Below are 9,174 nucleotides of genomic sequence, written 5' to 3' on the forward strand. Positions count from 1 at the left end.
TTCTCTCTCTCCGGTGCAGGTACAATGTGCCCGCTGTCGTCTGAGCTGCTGTAAACGAAACACGCAGCCGCATCAGCAAAGGTCCTATTTACCTTCCGTCCCCAGAGTGAGAAAAGAGAGGTTTCTGCCATTGTTCTGCAAGCTCTCAAAACATTAGGATGGTTCACTGCGAGCGGGAGGGAGAGAAAGACCCCGGCACACAAACTACCTGCCGAATCAGAGCGTGTGAGAGACGCTGTATTCCTGAGGGACGGTCACAATATGAGCTTCCTGCCTCAACACGCGACCTCCAGCCTGCGTCTGTGCGAGAATGAAAAGACCCCCGGTGTCACGGTTTGGATGGAAAGATGGACCCAGATGCAGAGATAGTTAAATAAAAGGGTAATTTAATAAAAGAAGTTCTTTAACAAACAAAACCTAAACACTAACACTAAACAGGTAACAAACAAAACAAAAGGAGTAGCAAACTGGAAAGACAACAGGAGGAACAAAACACAAGTAAGCTTACACTAGGTTCAGGAGACCAGGACAGCAACCAGAAACACCGCAGGAAAAACAGACAATCCGACCCAGGACAAAGGGAAGACGGAGGATTAAATACACAGGGAAGGGAGGGGCAATTGAACACAGGTGTAACACATGAGGGCAGAGGAAGACAATCACCGACAGGAAGTGAAGACAGAAACAACACACAAGGAACAGACTACAAAATAAAACAGGAAACAGAAACAGAGTGCAAACATGAAAACTCAAAACAACAGAGAACTCCCAAACAGAAAATACTTTTACAATTAAACTCAAACATGCACTAAAGTGCCAGATCCTGATACCCGGGTGTCTCTGAGACAGTGAGGGACCCCTGTCCTCTTCCTGGAGGTCATTCCCCGAGACCCCCGGCAGCTGAACACCCGGCTGCTCGACACGACTAACTGACACCGGGTGTGTGTTCCTGTCCAATTACTGTCGGACGTGTCGGTGTCCGTCAAAGACAAATGGGGCAGGACCTGTAACAGGCAGCCCTCAGAACACACTGCAGTGGGGGGGGGGGGGGGGCTGCAAGTGCTTTGCAATAATTGAGTTTGATCTAATGAAGGCGAAGCCAAACTTGGGTTATTGTTTGCCCGAGGACAAAGCAGGAGAGTTGAATCGGGGGGAAACGCCAGGGGAATTTCTTTGAAATGGTAAAAAAAAAGTGCATTAAACATTCCATTTGTATTAATTATAACATCGTGCGTCTCATTATCACCGGTGCTGTTAGCAGCTGCAGCCGAACCGCTGCTGCTGGTGTTCGGCTCCGAGCGCTGATACTAAAGGCAACCGAGCCCGAGGCGTATTGAAACCCGCCTGTGATGTCACTGAACGGATGAATCGAGCTTTATTCTCAAGCACGGCGTCTAGACCTTTGGTCCGGAGAGACATCCGTCACTCCAGTCACTCAGCAGCAGATTCAATTAATCACGGCCTTAATTCACTCCGAGGGTCCCGCTCCCCCCCCGGCTCTGAGCCTCTAAGTGGGTTTTAAGAGGAGCTGGAGGCGGACCCCGGTCCTCCGAGCGCCGGCTGAAGAGCCGTCTGTCTGCCGGGGGGGGGGGTTAGTGACACTCCAGAGGTCAAGGGTCAGACTCACAGAGGCAGGTGGAGTGATGGAGGTATATGTAAGCACACACTCGGGCAGAGGAGGACCTTTACGTTCAGCTCGCCACTCATCAACCTCCTACACAAACACAGGGAAACAACCACGTGTGTGTGTGCGTGCGTGGACACACACACACACACACACACACACACACACACACACACGCACACACACACACACACACACACACTCTTAGAGAACACAATGTCGGAACCTGACCCAGCAGAAGCAGACACTTGTGTAACGCAGTGTGTTTCTCCTCAGTCTCATAAATAATGGACGTTGGCGAAGCATCTGTCAACTTTTCTGTCAACCCGGTTCCAGATGGGAGTCAGAGCGGCGTGCTACACACACACACACACACACACACACACACACACACACACACAACACACCTCCGTCCACTGTGTGCCTCCTGCCCCCCCCGCCCTGTTTACATCACCACGCTGACACCGCCGCTCACCTACACGCCGCGACTTATCATCTGATTTATTAGGTCCTGCACCCGCCTTCGTCTTGCACCCGCTCGCCAAAAACAAATTCAATTCAATTCGTGCTCCGTGGAACTTCCCTTTGGTTCAACAAATAAAAGTTAAAAAGATACAGTCTGCTCTCTATTTAAATACATAGATTCACCCCAGAAGCTGTTTGAGTAACCGCTCCGGCAGCTCGCCATCGCTCGGCGGCGAGGAACGTGGTAAACACACGCCTCCACGTGTTTGTTGACTTAAACGTGGCACAGCTCACTTCACGTTAAACACTCGCTGTGTGTTCCTCTCCCCGGTGCAGCCACACAGATCTGCACGCACTAAGTCATACTTCTACTCGGCGTCTGGCTCAGGGAACTCTGGGTGAGTTGTCCGCGGGCGCCAGGCCAGGAAGCGGACGGCGAGCGAGAGCAGAGCCCGGGAGCTGGAACGAGTCCTCTGCGGCGGCGGTGGTGGCGGCGGCGGTGGCGTCCCGGCCGTGCTTCCCTTCCCCCGTGGCAGCTGGGTGGCAGGATGAGTGGGCCGGGGGGGCTGTTACTGTACGGCTGCTTTATGGACCCGAGACCACCCGGCCTTGTGGTGAGAGAGGATCCAGATCATAAAGCAGCTTCATGATTTGCAATAAGCAGAGTTAGGGGAGAGTAATGAAGGTGTAAATCAACTGAGCCATTCTTCTTTCCCTTCTTCTTTTTCTTCTTCTCCTTCTTTAATCTGACGTTGGCACCCTCTCTCTCTCTCTCTCTCTGTCTCTCTCTCTCTCTCCCTCTCCCTTTGCAGTAATGGAAAGCCTGGCTCTCTGTAATAAAGCAGAGGGAGCAGCAGTATTAGTAAACAGTCTCCGCAATCATTCAGCCAAGTCCATCTCCTTTATATTGTGTGTGTGTGTATGTGTGTGTGTGTGTGGTTGTGTGTGTGTGTGTGTGTGTGTGTGTCTCATACCCCTGTATGGTGTTAGGGGGGGGGGGGGCGGCTGAATGAGGAATGGAATGAGGAGTATTTAATTCCAGTCTGGAAGAGGGAGCGGCCGAGACTATTTGTTGAGGCTCCTCATAAGAACGCCTTTGTTTTCATTTTTTTTTTCACACAGAGGTTCTAAACAAAAACCCCCCTCCCCACCTACCCCCACCCCCCCCACTCTCTCTTTTCAATGGCAGCGCTGGGAATGTTGATGCAAATTGGCTGCGAACAGGCTCGGCACAGAGGAAATCGGACCACACAGCCGTCAGTGAGGCACCGGGGGGGTGGGGGGGGGGGCTCGCCTCAAATAAAGACGCCGTCAGAATCTTGAAATAGTCTCTGGCACTGGAAGCCGGTCATCAGAAAGAGAGAGAGAGGGTCCAGTACTTCTGAGTTAAAATGCCCTGGCTGGGAAATCATGTTAAAATTTTCCCATTCCTCGCTCCAGATCGATGGCACGGGTCCCTGCTCGCCAATATCCGTGGTCACCTTCGCTATAAAGTGAGGTGTTACTCCTATAATGCAGTCGGGTTTCATTCTGTGACCAGTGAGGAGAGGAAGGAACAGAACCGTATGCGTGCTTGTTAGGCTTTCTCAAGATAAGGACTCAATCGCAGACCAAATGCAAAAAATACTATTTTATTCTTTCAAAAAATGGCAAAAACAAGGATCCAAAAAGGCAAAAAAAGAATTCCAAAAAATGGAAAAAACAAAGAGGTTTCAAAAATCAGAAATCCAAATAACATATCAAGTAAACAGACCTCACAGGGAACAAACGAGACAATCCGACAGGGAACAACAGAAAGACTGAGCTTATATAGGAGGAAGAACAAAGGCAAGACACAGGTGAACAAATGAGGCAAACACTCAGGGTGGTGATAGGGAACAGGTGAGAGGGACAAAGAGCGGGAAGCAGCAGAGGGCGGAGTCTCCGGACAATAACAGAACACACATGGTCTGACAACGTAAACACAACAAGCACATGACAACATAAATAAACAGGGGGAAACACATGGAATAACAACACACATGCAGGAGGCACAAAGTAAAAAGTCTTAGAGCACCGTGATCTTAACAGTGCTGACCTCAAACACAAAGAAATGATGGCTGAGGGAAAAGGGAAGGAAGGCGGCCTCACCATGAATTCAAGATATATTCAACACGTATGTTTGTGTATATATATATATAATTATATGGATATAACATGTCAGCGTTCCAGTTCCTGAGCGAGATTAGTGTCTCGACGTCGGCCCGTGACATTGGGTTGAATTATTTCCCCGTCTGCCTGTTTAACTGCAGCGAGCCTCCGTGGACACGTTAATACAGTATCGATTGTTTATCTGTAATAACACCGTGCTGTTGCCACGCCGGTGACAAGATGGGAGGGATGGGGAGGGATGAGGGGGGGACGGAGCGGGTTCGGGCGGGGTGCAAGGTGCTGATAGATAACACACTATACCCTCTTTTGACTGGTGGCTGGCGATTGGGAATCTGGGGGTAAAAGCGAGGTGGCTGAACACTTCCTATCTGGCGGGAGTCCAGGTGTGAAATGGGAAATGGAAACTGGGGCGAGGACGTCGGAGCAATGTGGCCGCGGCTCGATAAGGCCGTGTCTCCTGTCGCCCCAATAATTCAATCTACAACTCGGACCATTCTGGAGAGAACTTCCCCGGTCCCCCGCTCTCCTGCCCCTGGGCCTCCAGCCCATATGGCCCGGCGACAGTGTCTCTCCGCGACCTTTGGGCCGGGGCCTGTTGTCGAGCCAACCCTCCCCGAGGAGCTGGGTAATTACAAATAAGCTGGAAGTCGCGGCCGGCCACGAGGAAAAGGTGAGCGTGATTAAAGATGTGTGTACAGCAAAAGTTCAAGGGGTGCTCCAGCGGCGTGCCGGGCGCAGCGAGTCGTGTGTCTCCGCGCCGCGATGGAATCAAATGCTAACCGGGATCAATCGGGCTTCGTTGTTCATTAGAGTCGTCCGCTCCCTGGAGTGGCGGTAAAAAAAAAAAGGAAAGCTACCCATCACAGCGCTCATTTCAGTGATGAGGCATCTGTCCCTCAGGGATAACTAGCCGAGGTAAATAAACATGAGTCACAGTTCAGGTCAGAGGAGATCACGGCCGTCTGTTGTTCATCTCCGAGGACGCCCCGGATCCCTTTTGACGTGATTGGATTGAAAGCTGCTGCGGGAAAGAAAAGACTCTTATTCCAGCAGCAGCGTCTATTCAGAAAAGAAGAGCAAGAAAAGAAAAGAGACAACAGAAAAAATATCCCTCTTTCATTTCTGCAGGAGCACCGCTAACGAAATGTGTTTTTTTTTTTTTATACGCGGCATTTGAATTCAGATGCCGTTACAAATCGCGCGGCTTATTCTTGAACGGCATTCATACAATTTGTGTTATTTTTCATTTGTGTTTTTTATTTCTCATCCCGGCGCCGCGGCTGATACGCTGGCAGAAGTCCTGCCCGTGACAAATGGCTTTCTCACCACTTGAACGCCTCGGTGGTTTTTAGTTCGGTGCAGTTTCAAGAGTTTTTTTTGGTCCAATTTAAAAACATTCAAAAAGCCGGAGCGCCGTCGCTCGTCTCGTGGCGTTCGACTGTTCCTGAAGCCTCCTCTATTAATAATGTAAAAACAGGTGCTCCTAACTGTCGCCCTGTTATTTTACGGCGAGCTCCCAGGAAAGGTCATTACTCTTCGTCGAGGGAGGAAACACATTTTCTCCTCGCCGCTTTTTTTTTTATTAGAGCCATATTTTAGGCGTGTGATGTCTTTGTTTTAGCTCCATGTATTATTTAGTGTTGTGTGACAATTGTGTTTGTAGCTGTCTCGCCGCCGCCGACCCGCTGATACAGTCGATACAAGCGCCCGGGATGGAAATGTGCTTCCACGTCCGTCCCTCTTGTGTAATTGTCACCACGGGGGGGGGCGGAGACAAACCGTGGTAACACAACTCCCTCGTTGATTTTCAATTCGCTGACCTTTGAGTCGTCCAATCAATGGATCTGCTTCCACGGACGCACTATTCATTTAAAAAGCACAGGCTGCAGCCGGATCCAACGCGCTGCCAGGGCGGTATTAATAACAGGTAAACAACGCTATTCATATAGAAATAACAGATTTTAATTAACGGACGTATTGAGAGTGTTATTTATATATATGGATGCAGCCGTGGCCCTGTGTGCTCCAGACGGTTCAGAGGCTAAACGCTCAGAGACGCTCGGCTGCACACGCCACACACACAAGCACTCGGGAAGCAAACACAGATTTGCATAGAGACGGAGGCTCCCATAACCACCAGTGTGTTACCACAAAGGCCACAGCGGGGAAAGCAGGAAGCCAGCAGACCTCCTCCATTGAGCCTCTCCATCCCTCCCCCCCTCTCCTCTCCTCTCATTGTCAGTGTCTCTGAAGGAAACTGTGTTAGACCACACGGCCGCACCGGAGACAAAACATGTGCAGGAAGGCAAAACAGCCGAGGACGTCTCATCTGCTCACACGTCAGCGGACGATTATCTCTCTTCTCTTTGCATACGAGGACGTGTCTCGTGCCCGTTTGTCCTGCCGAGCGGCGAGGGGCGACCACATCTGTTCTCCACCCGGGCACCAGGCGTTATTAATCTTCGCGAGAGGACATTTAGCGGAATCAGAGCTTCCATTTATTAGCCTCCGGCCCGGGGACTGGAGAACTGGCGAGGGGAGATAATGACTTTAAGCTCCCATTTAGTCAATTAATTCGGGGGAAGTGGAATCGGAAGCGGCTCGCTAGAAAAGTGAGAGTCCGTGTTGTTTACGATGACACAGTTCAAAAGCATATTTCAGGGGGTGAAAGTCCATATTTGGCACTGGAGTCGGCACAAGATGATGCAACTCTAATACACCGAGAGGAGGAGGGACCGGAGAGGAGGGGGTCTTCAAAATAATGTGCTGAAGGGGGTGTCTTCAACTCCGTGGTAAACATCGCCATAAACACCGGGGTCAGACCTATGTTCCCACAGACCTATGTTCCCAGATTTCTAGATTTTTCTGAAAATTAGGGTTAGGGTTAGGGTTAGCGGTGTTGAGCTCAAGAGAGTTTGGAAGCTAGCTAGCTCCTTCAAATCCCAGATTTTTTTTGAAAAATTAGTCCCGATGTTCCCACATTTCTAGATTTTTCTGAAAATTAGGGTTAGCGGTGTTGAGCTCAAGAGACTTTGGGGTTAGGGTTAGGGTTAGGTTTAGGGTTAGGGTTAAAGGTGTTGAGCTCAAGAGAGTTTAGGGTTAGGGTTAGGTTTAGGGTTAGGGTTAAAGGTGTTGAGCTCAAGAGAGTTTAGGGTTAGGGTTAAAGGTGTTGAGCTCAAGAGAGTTTAGGGTTAGGGTTAGGTTTAGGGTTAGGGTTAGGGTTAGGGTTAGGGTTTGGGTTAGGGTTAGCGGTTAGGGTTAGGGTTAGGGTTAGGGTTAGGGTTAGGGTTAGGGTTAGGGTTAGCGGTGTTGAGCTCAAGAGAGTTTGGAAGCTAGCTAGCTCCTTCAAATCACCAGCTACGGAATGGTGAACCCTTATCTACCAGGCAGGGGTAGAAATGTGGGAACTGTAGGAACATAGGGCCTAATTTTGTATTGAATATTAGAAATGTGGGAACTGTAGGAACATAGGGCCTAATTTTGTAATGAATATTAGAAATGTGGGAACATTGGGCTGTGGGAACATAGACACGCTCCCGTTCACCCAAGCCCCGACCTTGTTTTTGTCAAAGCGACAAAGAAAAAAGGGAGTGAGCTGCAGGAGAGAGAGAGAGAACCTGCAATCTGGTCCAGACTGAGGAGACGTGGAATCGTGAGCACTGGAGGAAGGGTTACTTCAGGACCCCTCTGTGAGTTCTAAACTGGGCCAGAGAGCCGAGGCCTGAGTGATGCGAGCTCGGCTGAATGATGGCACCGTGGAAATAACTAGAAAACAGGGGAAAATAGGCGGCTCTCATTGACTTGGCCCAGATTGTATGATTTATATGGGTTATTTGGTATGCATTTGGGCAGCCAGGCACGGTAATGTGTTTGCAGTGAGCTCTGGAGCGGCTGCTGCACCGGGATGAATGCTGCCTGGGACCGGGAGGGGAGGAGCTAATCTGTTTGAGTTACTGTCACTCGGTCAAAGGCGCCGAGTCACCTCTGTCATGTGTGATCCAGATATCGACGAAGCGCATAAAGCGTCTCTTTCAATACACACGTGTTTGTTTTGTGAAGGGAAAAGAAGTTTATATCTCAACATTTCTCAAGTTTTGTGTGTAAAAGATCCTTTACGTGGAATGATATTGGTCAGAAGTGTGGTTAACGCGTGTTGAGGTGAAACTTAATGTTCTATTTAGAAGCAGAACGACGGCTTAGAGAACCGGTAACTAAATCTCCGTGCCGTTCAAGTGTTGTACGTTGAATCCTAATGTTCGACTCCAGGGCGCCGGCGCTCAGGTGCTGACATCCAGTCGGGAATCTTCCTTTCAGCTTTGCATTCCAATTTGACTGAGGGGATTTTTTTTTCTATCTGTTTATTCGCCAGCGTTTTCTCGTGTTGATGATTCTTTCCTCCCGCAATCCGAACACATCTCTTATTTTCCTTTGTGGTTAAATCTCCTTTTTTTTAGTGATCAATTTCCTCGCCTTAATCTGTGAGGCGTCGCATTGGAGCAGGAGCGGGGGGGGGGGGACGTATTTCCAAGACAATGCAGCAGTGTGTCTAGACTCTGTGTTCCTCAGCTAAACAAAAGATCGATATGTATTGACAGGGCTGGGAGGGATTCTTTCTTCCTGTGTGTTCTCGCGTCTGTATCCGTCCTGCTGTAAAGACCAGAGACCCACAAGGACTTGTTTTCATTCTGCTTTCTGGTGTTTTGACACTGGAACCTCGGTTGTGAACCACTAACCCACATGGACACACAGGGAGACGGATGGGAAGCCGTGGATTTGGGTCGAGTGCACCGGCTCCTCCCGATCCTCACCTGGGACCGAGCCGTGAACTTCTCCCTCGAGCAGAGGAACATCGTGAATGACACAGAGTCCGAGGCTTCTTCACAAAGTCTCTGTGAGATGAGGCGAGGAAGAGGAGGAGAGAGAGGAGGAGGGGG

Source organism: Limanda limanda, chromosome 20 (genome assembly GCF_963576545.1).
Source record: "Limanda limanda chromosome 20, fLimLim1.1, whole genome shotgun sequence".
NCBI lineage: Eukaryota > Metazoa > Chordata > Actinopteri > Pleuronectiformes > Pleuronectidae > Limanda > Limanda limanda.